At 46.4% G+C, this 15388-nt stretch overlaps 1 pseudogene; it reads right to left on the reverse strand.

The window, feature by feature from the left end:
- Window positions 1-7583: 7583 nt before the first annotated feature.
- On the reverse strand, window positions 7584-10710 carry LOC139180598 (ubiquitin-conjugating enzyme E2 variant 1 pseudogene; annotated as a pseudogene).
- Window positions 10711-15388: the final 4678 nt, after the last annotated feature.

Consider the following 15388-nt stretch of genomic DNA (forward strand, 5'->3'; position numbering starts at 1 on the left):
CCTCTCTCGCCCTGAAGTGGGCTTCCCTTGTGGCTCAGCTGGTAAAGAATCTGCTTGCAATGTGGGAGACCTGGGTTCAATCCCTGGGTTGGGAAGATCCCCTGGAGAAGGGAAAGGCAACCCACTCCAGCATTCTGGCCTGGAGAAGTTCATGGACTATATAGTCTATGGGGTCGCAAAGAGTCAGGGATTTTCTCTTCACTTCACTTTCACCATGAAGTCTCTTTGCTGCTGTTGTTATTATTCAGTCGCTAAGTTGTGTCCAACTCTTTGCCACCCCATGGACTGCAGCACACCAGGATTCCCTGTCCTTTACTATCTCCCGGAGTGTGCTCCAATTCTTGTCCATTGAGTTGGTGATGCCATCCAACCATCTCATCCTCTGCTGCCCCCTTCTCCTCCTGCCTTCAATCTTTCCCAGCGTCAGGGTCTTTTCCAATGAGTTGGCTCTTTGTATCAGGTCACCAAAGTATTGGAGTCTTTACTTCACAATATTATGTATGTAGAACTGTTCCTAACCTTTGTTTCCCCAGATTCCTCCTGGTGGTCTCTTTATGCCTTCTTGACAACAGAAGGAGGCCTGAGGCTGAACACTACACCTCTGAGTGGCAGCACTTTTAACCTTTGGCTATCTCCATGGATCCAGGGATGTTTGTCTTATTAAATTATGTTATGATGCATCAGTATCATTGGGTTTTTTTGATGCTCAGACTCAGCCACTGGGAGTCCCTTTAAGCTGGCCTCTGTGACCCTCAGATATGTCTCCAGTAGCTCTTGAGCGCCTCCGTGCTTTCTGGGACAACCAACTTCCAGGCTCACCTTGTAATTTTTCTGCCCCATACCTGGAATCAGCCACTGCTCCAAGAAGCTCAGGATTATTTTTTTAAATGGGAAACGGTATTTAGATATCAAGACCTGGTGGCTTAATGTGTTGCTTTGTACTGTAATATCATTGCTTCTCTGCCCTTTCAGGGGAGGGAGAGAGAGACAGAGAAATCATATTGATGATCTACAGCAGCACAGGGTTCCCTACTGCATGTTTTTAATCTCTCTTCTCTCACAATATGTGAGAATGATTGTTATCGCACACAATATATTTGCTTTAACCTACATGCATTGCTCACAAAACAGTATTGGAATGCAAATATCAATATCACAACCATCAGCACGCCTACAAGTCAATACAAGATTATATTCCACTAAATTATACGAAGTTCTATTATCAGTCTGATGCACTGTTAGGACTGCTTGCTTCTGCTGGTCACCATTTGTCAGCCGTTTTTCTATCCTTGCTGATGGAACTTTATCTCCCGAGCACACCTATGGAGTTTACCTTCCGAACTTCCTTGCACCTGGCTTCCTTCTATCTCAATTTCCTCCCCATTTCCTTCTCATTTTTCTGCCTGACGCAGAGTCCTTTAAACATCTGCATTTCCTTCTATCTTTCTTTATTGTCTGTCCCTATCGCCTTTACTGACAGGAGCCAAGTTCTGTGCCCGGTCCCAGAACCCCATGGTTGTCCAGCACACCTTCAGCTCACCATCTGCAGAGGAGACTCAGGTAACCGGCCATTGCAGTGGAGTGATGGGGACCATGCAGGGTGGGAGCAGAGGATGCCGGGAACACACAGGAAGCCTCTCACCCCACTGTGCCCATCACGGGCTTGTGGGTGGCACTCCTTAGCTGGTTGTCCTGTTGGGATGAAGAGACAATGCCTCTTAACATTAAGTGACTAATATTTACTATTAACTTATGTTAGTTAACTTTAGTATTAACTTGATAATACTTATCATTAGCACTGGGTTAATAAACTCATGTCATGGGGTTGCAGCGAGGATGAAATGGGAAATAGCACAGTGCCTGGCATGGGAAAGGGTTGAGTATCACTAACACGGTTGTGTGATGCTCTCCACAAAAATGCACTCACTGTGGAGGTTCAAGGTAAGGAGGCATTAGACTGGCACAGAGTTTCCACCCCTCCTCGCACCTTTCCCACTTCCATACTGATGTGGGCACCTGTCTAACTTTGCCCATGAGGCATCAGCCCCTCCTCTTGGTTAGAGCGTGTCTATTTGCCTCTGCCAAGCCAGTTTTCCCCACTCTCAGTCGGCATGGCTGGTTAACCCCACACCCAGCTCAGCGAATGGACTCAGGGCTCAGGCACATGAACCTAAAGCAGGCCACTCCATCATCAGCGAGGCCCAGGGTGGCATGGAAGGCCAGGGGCCTTTGTTCAAAATTCAGGAAGAATTTCAAGATGACAGCTGCGTTAAAACAGACTGCACTTCCCTGTGGCCCCAGGACTTCCGCAGTCAGCTCCTAACAGGAGCAGGAGGAAGGATCCTAACCCACAGACACCTGCCAAGTTCCTTCACCATCCTGGTACCTGAGGGGGTCTAGGGCCCACTCACATCTGGACACAGAGCAAAGACATGCCAGGGGAGCAATGGAAGAGGTCAGCAGTTGAAGAGCTCTCAAGGGTGTGGTCCCTCTCTTACATATCTGACCATACTGAGCCCAAAGATGGAAATGTTTCTATAAAGGTCACACAGCAAGTTTGTGGCAGTGTCTGAACTGGAACCCAGGTCTCCCAGAGTTAGGGAACCAGTAGCTGAAATTGCCCATCCTGGCCATGCATGATAATAACACCTCACATGAGTTGTCTCATAACAGGAGGTCCAGATAAAGAACACACTAGGTGGAGAATTTAGGAGGGGCCAAAAGGAGGGAGGAGACTCCAGCCCATAATATGTCCTACCAACCTCCTAGAAACCCTCATGCTGGAATCCATGGCGACTGAGAGATGCATATGCCACCAAAAAGGACCTGAGTCAGACCAAATATGGCACAGGCAAGATGAATGGCACCAAATATGGCACAGGCAAGATGAATGGCCAGAGACAGCCCAGAAAGCTAACCCCATCACCGTGAATCATACGACAGCGAGCTACATGGCAGAGCAGGTCTCCTCGGCTCCTTCACCCTAGGTCTCCACCCTGGCACCCCTTCCCAGTAAAGTCTTTCGCTTTGCCAGTACGCATCTCCTGCGACAATTCATTGCTAAGAGCTCACTCGTACACATGTGTGGCTGAATCCCTTCGCTCTTCACCTGAACTATCACAGCGTTCTTAATCGTCTACGGTGGTGGTTTAGTTGCTCAGTTGTGTCCGATTCTTGTGACCCCATGGACTGTAGCCCGCCAGGCTCCTCTGTCCATAGGATTTTCCAGGCAAGAGTACTGGAGTGGGTAGCCATTTCCTTCTCCAGGGATCTTCCTGACCCGGGGATTGAACGCTGGTCTCCTGCATTGCAGGCAGACTCTTTACCGACTGAGCTACCAGGGGAGAACTAATCAGCTGTACTCCAATACAAAATAAAAAGTTTAAATAAAAAAAAATCTTTCTTGGACCTCAGAAGGGGTCCCTCTTCTGGTGACTAGAAGCACTGCCATCACAGGTGAAGGTGAAAGTCACTCAGTTATGTCTGACTCGGAGAAGGCAATGGCACCTCACTCCAGTACTCTTGCCTGGAAAATCCCATGGATGGAGGAGCCTGGTGGGCTGCAGTCCATGGGGTCACTAAGAGTCGGACACGACTGAGTGACTTCCCTTTCACTTTTCACTTTGACGCATTGGAGAAGGAAATGGCAACCCACTCCAGTGTTCTTGCCTGGAGAATCCCAGGGATGGGGGAGCCTGGTGGGCTGCCGTCTATGGGGTCACACAGAGTCGGACACAACTGAAGCAACTTAGCAGCAGCAGCAGGACTATACAGTCCATGGAATTCTCTAGGCAAGAATATTGGACTGGGTACCCTATCCCTTCTCCGGAGGATCTTCCCAACCCAACCCAGGGATTGAACCCAGGTCTCCCGCTTTGCTGCCAGATTCTTTACCAGCTGAGCCACAAGGGAAGCCCAAAAATACTGGAGTGGGTAGCCTATCCCTTCTCCAGCCGATCTTCCTGACCCAGGAATCGAACCAGGGTCTTCTGCATTGCAAGTGGATTCTTTACCAACTGAGCTATCATAAACTACATTCATCATCACTAGGCAGGAGGTCAAAATAAATTCCAGCCTGCCAAGATCTTGGTAACCTTTTCAGAACAGCGATGACGATAGCAGCTAACATTTGAGCACTTACAACCGTGTCACACACTTCTGGGAGCCTCACAGATCTCAGCTCATTCACCTTTGCAGTAACCCTAAGAAGCAGGTACCATTACTGTCATTTCCATGTCACAGGTGGGGAAACTGAGGCACTGAAGTATTAAATGACTGGCCCAAGGTCACACACCTCTGATGTAAGTGCCAGAACTGGAGTTTAGACCCAGGGAGGCCAATGCGGGGCACAGGGTCTTGGCCAGCACTCCACACCGCACAGAGTATTTGGTGGTGTTGTCCCACGGTGGGCAAGCAACCCCCGGTGGAGAAGCAGCTCCCGTCGGTTTAGTGCTGGCAGCCACCAGGCGCTGCACTCGGCGGTTTACAGGACTCGTCACAGCGGGTGGACCTCCCTCAAGCCTCTGTCAGGCCTCCTCCCAGTGTCTACTTACAGAAACCTGGATTCCTCGGACTCCATGGATTATCTCATTTAACTGGGCGTCCAGAGAGATGGGGGACTCCTGCCACGGATGAGTCAGTGGCTGGACCACAGGACCCGGTTCTGTCTCAGCTCTGCTCCCCTCTACACTGCTTCATCCTCGGGGCGGGGAATAAGATGACTACACCAGGTTGGGGGGTCACCTTTCAGACATGACAATAGTCAGAGGAAGAGGAAGCGTTTCTCCCCTGAGGATCTCTCTTAAGAAATAAGAAACTCTCTCATAAGTGACCCCTTCCCCCAAAGACTTTCCCACAAACTGCATCCTAGGTCTATTTCTGACCCATGCCTTAGGAAATGGACCAGGGTCTTTACGTTAGACCATGACTCCACCATGGGATGGGAGTCAGGCTCCTTGAGTCACATGACCTTGTGGGGGGAGGGGTAGATGCTTTCGCAGTATCAGGGTGTAGTTAGGAAGGGGAGGAAGATGGATGCTGGGATAGGACACAGCATCTACAGGTGGGTATTTCATGTTTATTTTACAGATGAGCAAACTGAGGCTCAGGGAGTAACAGCTTCCTCAGGGTTACGGTTTACAAACAGGGCAGCTGGGATTTAAACCTATTCTATCCAACTCCAGAGCTCGTGTGCCTGATTTCTTCCCCAATTGCTCAGGAAAGGAGGCCAGGACACCTGGGTTCTTGTTCCTGTGGCACCGTTAGCTCAGGATTTGTTCTGGGACAATTTCCCTCCCCTCTCTGAGCTGCAGTTTCCTCCTCTGAGTGCAACAGGGCCTTCTCGGCCTAATATGCGGGACTGGGGTGGACACCAATGAGATTATGGATGTGAGCGTCTCAGCAGCTGCAGGGGGAGGGTGCCTTGTGGTGTAGGAGGGACGCTAAGCTCTGGAATCTGGCTGCCTGTGAGTTCAGATCCTTATTAGTGAGACTTTGCACAAGTCCCTTAAAACATTCTATAGAGTGGGGATGATGATACCAAGTCACACAATTGTTAGGCCACATGAAGGCAAATTACTTGGCTTAATAAGGTGTCTAACACACAATAATTTCTTTTCTTGTTCTCTTTATAGGGAATGCAGCTTCATCCTCCAAGCATAGGATACAGGGAAAATACTACTCAATTTTCTGAGGATAATATCCAGTGGTTTCTTTTTTTTTTTTAATGAGAGAGGGAGAGGGCAGGAGGAAGGAGGGAGAGAAAATTTTGCTGCAGTGCAACTGAGCCAATGCTCTGCAACTTCTAAGCCCAGATGCCACAACTAGAAAGTCTGTGAGCCACGGCAAAAGATCCACCCGACACAACAGAGATCCTATGTGCTGTAGCTAAGGCCTAATGCAGCCAAATAAATAAATGAATAATTAAAAAAAAAATAGATTCTTTAAAAGAAAAAATTTTTGCAAAGTCAGCTCCATTCCAATGGAGAATTGGCATTGCTTGGGCTTTGCTGCCCCCTGGTGGCCATTGTGAGTAAAAGTGAAAGTGATAGTCGCTCAGTTCAGTTCAGTTCAGTTCAGTCGCTCATTCGTGTCCGACTCTTTGCCACCCCATGAATCGCAGCACACCAGGCCTCCCTGTCCATCACCAACTCCCGGAGTTCACTCAGACTCACGTCCATCGAGTCAGTGATGCCATCCAGCCATCTCATCCTCTGTCATCCCCTTCTCCTCCTGCCCAATCCCTCCCAGCATCAGAGTCTTTTCCAGTGAGTCAAGTCTTCACATGAGGTGGCCAAAGTATTGGAGTTTCAGCTTTAGCACCATTCCTTCCAAAGAAATCCCAGGGCTGATCTCAGTCATGTCCAAATCTTTGTGATCCCATGGACTGTAGCCCTCCAGGCTCCTCTGTCCATGGGATTCTCCGGGCAAGAATAGTAGCGTGGGTTGCCATTCCCTTCTTCAGGGGATCTTCCTAACCCAGGGATCGAACCCAGGTCTCCTGCACTGCAGGCAGATTCTTTACCATCTGAGCCACAAGGGAAGCCCCGTGAGTAGAAACGGCTGCCCCTAATTGCCGCCTGGAATGGCAGGAACTGGGAGAGGCCTTGCCGTCCACACATTCTGATTCCCCACGCACTAAAGGGAGGCCGTGTGGTTCCTGGGCTAGGGGTAGTCAGGAAACACTGAGCTAGTTCATTACATAGATGGGAAAACTATGGCCTTGAAAATAGGTGGCCCTCATCCGAGGGAGACACCAGGACAGGAGCCAGGCACTCAGGGCTCTAGACAGCAATGCTCTTTCCACTGTGCCTCGTCTGAAGCAATCTTGCCAAGTAAGCTCCAAAGACCCCCCAAAACTCACCTGCCGACCAGGGCTGGGATCCCCCTGCTGCTGCTGTGTCAGGGGGTCCCTCAGCCTGTGCTTGCTCTTCCACGGTGGTGGGGCACTTACTGTCTTAGAAAGCAGCCTGGTCCCTATTCCTGACCTTCAGGACATTTCCCCTTGCCTGGGCTCCAGACGGGCCTCTCCGCCTCCTTCCATACTGGATCTGGTTCTGCCATCTGGCGGTGAGGCACTCCGTTCCCTGGCACACTGCAGAGACAGCAGGGCCAGGGGAGCTGGAGCTGGGAGGACGAGGAAGACGGAGTAAGTTCTTCGCAGCATGTGGCACCGCCAGATGCATCTCTTCCCTGAATCCTGCAGGACAGGTGGGGTTAGTCTCACATTACCTCCAAGGGGGTTGAGGTGTAGGGAACTGGTGTTACCCTGTGCAAGCTCACACATGGGTTAGTGTCAAGGTGGACACAGCGAATATCCTTGAGTTCTGGATTTGGGAACTTCAGTCTGCTCACGACCAGGCACATCATTCTCCACTGCCCTACGGCACTCACTGGGTGTTGTGGCCACACGGGCACCTGGGGTAGTGTCTACTTTGTACAAACTTATTGTGAAGTAAAACACTCACAAGAAAAAGTGCACAAAGATGCATAACTCCATGATCTATTAGAAAAGCAGCTGCTTGTAAAATCACCACCCAAGTCACCAAAAAAAGGATGCCGCCAGCAACCCAGAGCCTCTTAGCTTTCCTGACCACTATTCCCATCCTTGCTTTTCTTTCTACTGGGTTGGCCAAAATGATGTTACAAAAAACCTGGATGAACTTTTTGGCTGACCCAATAGTTTTACAAACCTACACGCGTGCCCACGCCTGACGGTAGTGTGACCCTTATGTAAATGGAATCACATTTAGCATCATTTTGTCTCTGACTGCTCTCATTCAGCACTCACTCAGCACCCACCCACAAATATTTTCGTGGCTGGGGGACACTGACATCACAATTTTGTCAGTGGATGTGGGAACTGTTCCCAGGTCTTCTTGTACTGACCATGATAACTGCTCTGAACATTTGTGTACATATTTCTTGGTACATATCTGAATTCACCCCTTCATGGATCACTGCCATGTCATGGTGAAGGGGCTTGCATAACTCAATGAAGCTATGAGCCATGCTGTGCAGGGTCACCGAAGACAGACAGGTCATACTGGTGAGTTCTGACAAAACATGATCCTCTGGAGGAGGGAATGGCAAACCACCCCAGTATACTTGCCGTGAGAACCTCATGAACTGTATAAAGGGCCAAAAAGATACACCACCAAAAAGTGAGTCCCTCAGGTCTGAAGGTGTTCAATATACCATCAGCCAATCTTAAGATAAATCAATCCTGAATACTCATTGGAAGGACTGATGCTAAAGCTGAAGCTCCAGTATTTTGATCACCTGATGGGAACAGCCGACTCATTGGAAAAGTCCCTGATGCTGGGAACGATCGAAGGCAGAAGGAGAAGAGGGCATCAGAGGATGAGATGGCTGGACGGCATCACCATGTCCATGATGCAATGGACGTGAACTTGGGCAGACCCCGGGAGATGGTGAGGGACAGGGAGGCCTGGTGTGCTAAGAGTCAGACATGACCGGGTGACTGAACAACAATAACAACATATGTATTCACGTATTTCTGTTGGGTATCTAAGTGTACTTCTTTCCTAGAGCTTCCGTAACTCAGTCTCTCAAACTGGGTGGCTTTAAAGCACAGAAAGTTATTCTCAGTTCTGGAGGCTGTAAGTCTGAAACGAGGTGTTGGCAGGGCTGTGCTCCCTCTGAGATTCTGGGTGGAATCCTTCCTTGCCTCTTCGCAGCTTCTGGTGGAAGTGGGCAGCAGCCATCCTTGCTTTGCAGCTGCGCAGCTCCTGTCTCCCCATCTGCACGTGGCCCTCGTCCCTCATATCCTTCTGCTATCTTCGTATAAGGACAGTGGGCACAGTGCCCTAAGGGTCACCCTATTGCAGTAGAACCTCTTCATTAATTACACTTGCAAAGACCCTGTTTCTAAATAAGGTCACATTCTGAGGTACTGGGGGTTAGGATTTCAACATTTTTTGTTGTTGTTGTTATAGCACAACATATATTTCAAGTGGACAAAAAATTAGTATCAGTTACGACCAAACAACAACAAGTTTCTTACGCTGCCTTTGATTGGGAGCTTCCTTTCCTGTACTTTGAGGTCTATACGACGCTTCTAGAAAATTTACTACTGTGGAAAATGGAGACTGCTTAAATCGAACGGAGGTATGGGGAGACCTGTGGTTTTTCTTTTTCATTAACTGCTGTAATACTGTCCTTCAGGGCAGCTGAAGAGGCTTCATATTTTTAGACATCATTAGGGGCTGGAGCTCTTACAGGACAGCTCTAATGCTGTATGAATTCTGCCACTTTGCTAGCGCTGATGTGGCTCTTGGGTCCACCACTCCATTAGAACTATTAACTCCATTCAGATTAATTTTTGTTACAGATCTTACAAGGGGCTTCTGGATATCTGGGTCCACTCTTCTATTTTAAGGCTGTATATTCGGTTTGCGTAAATTGTCTGAGCCCACGGTGGCTGCCATCTTACATCGCTGTCGCTCAAGATCAACATATGATTTTAGGGAACATAATTCAATCCTTAGTTACAACTCAGAGTGCAGATGCTAGTTGTCTTATCAGATCCCAAGAAAGGACTTGAGTGTAGACTGTTAATCTGTGAGGGAAGCACTTTCGAGGCAGAGGAAGCGCCTGAGGCACAGAGTTTAGGGTGGACTCATTCTAGTGCCCCAGGTGTCTCAGGGCACCGGCAAGGTGATAGGAGAGAAAGCCAGGGAAGCGTTCCTTGATTGCCACTGTGGGCAACTGGATCAATCAATCCCATTTGGGGAGCCTCCAAAGAGCTCTATGGTGCTTCCCCGTGGCTCAGAAGGTAGAGAATCCGCCTGTAGTGAGGGAGACCTGGGTTTGATCCCTGGGTTGGGAAGATCCCCTGGAGAAGGGAATGGCAACCCACTCCAGTATTCTTGCCTGAGAATTCTGTGGACGAGGAACCTGGTGGGCTGCAGTCCATGGGGTCACAGAATCAGACATGACTGAATGATGACATTTTCACTTTTCACAGAGCGCTGTAGAACATGCCTCCCACTCATCCCAAAGAGAGACGGGAAAGCTGGCCATTAATCTACTAACTACTGTATCTTACTGGTTTCAAGTTGTCCCCAAGGGCATAAATCCTCTGTGGGCTGCTCTGCACTTGAGTGGACAGGCTTCTGCGGCACCAGAGAAAGGTCTCAGAGGCAGGTCCTTGCGGTGGGATGCTGTCAGCCTCAGTTGTCCACTGCGGACTCAGGTGAAGCCAGGGCTGTGGATCGAGTCATCGACAGTGTCTGCTCCAGCGCGTGCCTTGTGATGCTTCTCCAGAGAAGACATGCAGATGGCCCTCAGGCACATGAAAAGATGCGCAACATCTCTAATTATCAGCGAAATGCAAATCAAAACTACAACGAGGTCTCCATAAACTAGGTCCTTTGGTCTGAGACGTTATTCACTACTCCATGCAGTAAAGCAAGAGTGTGTTGGGCTTATTTGGGGAAGGTCTATTCTGTTTTTTTGAGTCATCTGTGAGTTCTTGCACCATAGCACACGGACTTCATGATCTTTGAAAGTCCTGATATCTGGTAGAGAACTCTCTCTCTTCTTGGTCTTCTTCCTCATTGACTATGCTTCATCTTTTGCATTTCATTCCTTTCTGGTTTCCTCAGTGTGTATGCCCAGCAGTGGGATTGCTGGATCATAAGGCAGTTCTATTTCCAGTTTTTTAAGGAATCTCCACACTGTTCTCCATAGTGGCTGTACTAGTTTGCATTCCCACCAACAGTGTAAGAGGGTTCCCTTTTCTCCACACCCTCTCCAGCATTTATTATTTGTAGACTTTTGGATCGCAGCCATTCTGACTGGTGTGAAATGGTACCTCATAGTGGTTTTGATTTGCATTTCTCTGATAATGAGTGATGTTGAGCATCTTTTCATGTGTTTGTTAGCCATCTGTATGTCTTCTTTGGAGAAATATCTATTTAGTTCTTTGGCCCATTTTTTGATTGGGTCATTTATTTTTCTGGAGTTGAGCTGTAGGAGTTGCTTATATATTTTTGAGATTAGTTGTTTGTCAGTTGCTTCATTTGCTATTATTTTCTCCCATTCTGAAGGCTGTCTTTTCACCTTGCTAATAGTTTCCTTTAATGTGCAGAAGCTTTTAAGGTTAATTAGGTCTCATTTGTTTATTTTTGCTTTTATTTCCAATATTCTGGGAGGTGGGTCATAGAGGATCCTGCTGTGCATCTTTTGCATTTCAATATACATTATAAAACTATCTTGTCAATTCCATAAAAATTATGTCAATTCTTTGAGCAGGCTTGCATCAGCTCTGTAGACCTTTTTGGTTCTGGAGGAACTGACGTCTCCACACCATTGAGCCATCTAATCCATACACATTGCATTGTTGTTGCTCAGGCGCTCAGTCATGTCCGACTCTTTGTGACCCTGTGGGCTGCAGCACACCTGTCCTTCACCATCTCCTGGAGCTCACTCAAACTCATGTCCATCAAGTTGGCGATGCCATCCAACCATCTCATCCTCTGTCATCCCCTTCTCCCCCTGCTTTCAATCTTTCCTGGCATCGGGGTCTTTTCCAGTGAGTTAGCTCTTCGAATCAGATGGCCAAAGTATTGGAGCTTCAGTTTCAGCATCAGTCCTTCCAATGATTATTCAGGACTGATTTCCTTTAGGATGGACTGGTTGGATCTCCTTGCAGTTCAAGGGAATCTCAAGAGTCTTCTCCAACACCACAGTTCCAAAGCATCAATTCTTCAGCGCTCAACCTTTTTTATGGTCCAACTCTCACATCCATACATGACTATTGGAAAAACCATAGCTTTGACTAGATGGACCTTTGTTGGCAAAGTAATGTCTCTGCTCTTTAATACATGATGTAGGTTTGTCATAGCTTTTCTTCCAAGGAGCAAGCGTCTTTTAATTTCATGGCTGTAGTCACCATCCCCAATTATTTTGGAGCCTCCCAAAATAAAGTCTGCCACTGTTTCCATTGTTCCCCCATCTATTTGCCATGAAGTGATGGGACCGAATGTCATGATTTTCATTTTTTGAATGTTGAGTTTTAAGCCAGCTTTTTCACTCTCCTCTTTCACCTTCATCAAGAGGCTCTTTAGTTCGTCTTTGCTTTCTGCCATAAGGGTGGTATCATCTGCATATCTGAGGTTATTGATATTTCTCGGCAATCTTGATTCCAGCTTGTGCTTCATCCAACATGGCATTTTGCATGATGTACTCTGTATACAAGTTACAAAATAAGCAGGGTGACAATATACAGCATTGACATACTCCTTTCCCAGTTTGGAATCAGTCCATTGTTCCATGTCTGGTTCTAACTGTTGCTTCTTGACCTGCATACAGGTTTCTCAGGAGGTAGGTAAGGTGGTCTGATATTCCCATCTCTTAAAGAATTTTCCAGTTTGTTGTGATCCACACAGTTAAAAGTTTTAGTGTAGTCAATGAAGCAGATGTTTTTCTGGAATTCCCTTGCTTTTTCTATGATCTAATGGATGCTGGCGATTTGATCTCTGCCTCTGCCTTTTCTAAATCCAGCTTGTACATCTGGAAGTTCTTGGTTTACATACTGTTGAAGCCTACCTTGGAGGATTTTGAGCATGGCCTTGCTAGCATGTGAAATGAGCACAGTTGTGCAGTAGCTTGAACATTGTTTGACATTGCCCTTCTGTGGGACTGGAATGAAAACTGACCTTTTCCAGTCCTGTGGCCACTGCTGAGTTTTCCAAATTTGCTGGCATATTGAGTGCAGCACTTTCACAGCATCATCTTTTAGGATTTGAAATAGCTCAGCTGGAATTCCATCACCTCCACTAGCTTTGTTCCCAGTGATGCTTTCTAAAGCCCACTTGACTGCACACTCCAGGATGTCTGGCTCTAGGTGAGTGATCACATCATTGTGGTTATCTGGGTCGTTACAATCTTTTTTGTATAGTTCATCCATGTATTCTTGCCACCTCTTCTTAGTATCTTCTGCTTCTGTTAGGTCCATAGTGTTTCTGTCCTTTATTGTGCTCATCTTTGCATGAAATGTTCCCCTGATATCTCTAATTTTCTTGAAAAGATCTCTAGTCTTTCCCATTCTATTGTTTCCCTCTATTTCTTTCCATTGTTCACTTAAAAAGGCTTTCTTATCTCTCCTTGCTATTCTTTGGAACTCTGCGTTCAGATAGATATCTTTCCTTTCTTCCTTTGCCTTTTGCTTCTCTTCTTTTCTCAGCTATTTGTAAGGCCTCCTTCAACAATCATTTTGCCTTTTTGAAGTTCTTTTTCTTGGGGATGGTTTTGACCACTGCCTCCTGTACAATGTCACGAACTTTGTCTGTAGTTTTTCAGGCACTCTGCTGCTGCTGCTAAGTCGCTTCAGTCGTGTCTGACTCTATGCGACCCCATAGACGGTAGCCCACTAGGCTTCCCCGTCCCTGGGATTCTCTAGGCAAGAACACTGGAGTGGGTTGCCATTTCCTTCTCCAATGCGTGAAAGTGAGAAGTGAAAGTGAAGTCGCTCAGTTGTGTCCGACTCTAGCAACCCCATGGACTACAGCCCACCAGGCTCCTCCATCCATGGGATTTTCCAGGCAAGAGTACTGGAGTGGGGTGCCATTGCCTTCAGGCACTCTATCAGATCTAATCCCTTGAATCTATTTGTCACTTCCACTGTATAATCATAAGGGATTTGATTTGGGTCATTCCTGAATGGCCTAGTGGTTTCCCCTACTTTCTTCAATTTAAGTCTGAATTTTGCAATAAGGAGTTCATGATCTGAAGCACAATCAGTTCCCAGTCTTGTTTTTGCTGTTTAGAGCTTTTCCATCTTTGACTGCAAAGAGTATAGTCAATCTGATTTCACTATTGCCCATCTGGTGATGTCCATGTGTAGAGTCATCTCTCTCAGCTTCTTCAGCATTAGTGGTTGGGGCACAGAGTTGGATTACTGTGATACTGAATGGTTTGCCTTGGAAACAAGCTGAGGTCATTCTGTTGTTTTTGAGATTAGACCTAAGTACTGCATTTCAGACTCTTTTGTCCTAGGTCATTGCTATTTTTGATGCTCTTAAATTGGATTTTAAAGTTTTTTAATTTTAAATTCAGGTGCATATAGATATTAAATAAATTTACACTGACTTTGTATCCAGCAATTTTTTTCAACTTATTATTTCTAATCATTTATCTGTGAATTCTTTTGGGTGACCTAAGTACTGAATGCTCTCTATGAAGAAAAACAGTCCAGGTTCTTGCTTTCCAATCTTCAGGACTTACTTCTCTTGCTTCTCTGCACTGATGGGGTTTCTATGATGTTACCTGGTGAAAGGAGTCATCTTTATCTGTCTCCTAATCTGAAAGGGAACACAGTCAGCATTTTACCATTAAATATAATGCTTTCTATAGTTTTTGCTTTAAATATTTCTTATAAATATTTGAGATATGTCAAACACAGCCTTGTGAGGAACTCTGAGTTTCCCAGCCCCACCAAGCTGATCCATACAAACTGAGAGACGTTCGTTGTTTTAAGCTGCTAAATATGGGGGTAATTTGTTACACAGCTATAGATAACTCACGCAGAAGGATGTATAATTTTCCCCACAAAGTCCAACCTAAAGTGACTGCAGCATCGTGTGGCAGAAAAAGCATGGGTTTTAGAATCAGATAAACAGATATAGTTCTTAGATAGTTCTATAGATAGTTCTATAGATAGTTCTATAGATAGAATCAGATAAAGTTCTTTTGTAGAGTAAATTAATTATCACTCAGCGTCAGTTTTCTCCCTGGAAATGAGATAGCCATCCACCTTCCACCTCTTAGAGATGCTGTGATTACACGGGAGGAAGTGACATCTCAGTGCAGGGTCTGGCACACAGGGTAAGTACTTAAACGCCTAGCTCCCATCCCACCCATGTGACAAAGTCATCTAACTCACTGCGGCTTTTAAACATGCTCATTATATTTCCTGGATAACATCAGAGTATGTTGTGTAGCCAGGGGGTACAATTTTTCTTTACATTTTTAATTGGAGTACAGTTGCTTTACAATGTCATATGTTAGTTTCTGCTGCACAGCAAAGTGAACCAGTTATACATATACCAAATCCCTTCTTTTTTAGACTTCCTTCTCATTTAGGCCAACAGAGCACTGGGTAGAGTTCCCTGAGCTTTACAGCAGGTTCTCATTAGTCATCTATAGTACTTTATAAATAGCAGTGTGTATATGTCAGTCCCAATCTTCCAATTCATCCCACCCTCCCTTCTTCCCCTCGGTATCCATAAGTTTGCTCTCAACATGTGTCTCTATTTTTGCTTTTCAAGTAAGTTCATCCCTACTATTTTCCTCTAGATTCCACATGTTAAGTGATATTATATGATATTTTTTTCCTCTGACTTACCTCACTCTGTATGACAGG

Source organism: Bos indicus, chromosome 29 (assembly GCF_029378745.1).
Source record: "Bos indicus isolate NIAB-ARS_2022 breed Sahiwal x Tharparkar chromosome 29, NIAB-ARS_B.indTharparkar_mat_pri_1.0, whole genome shotgun sequence".
In the NCBI taxonomy this organism is placed as follows: Eukaryota; Metazoa; Chordata; class Mammalia; order Artiodactyla; family Bovidae; genus Bos; species Bos indicus.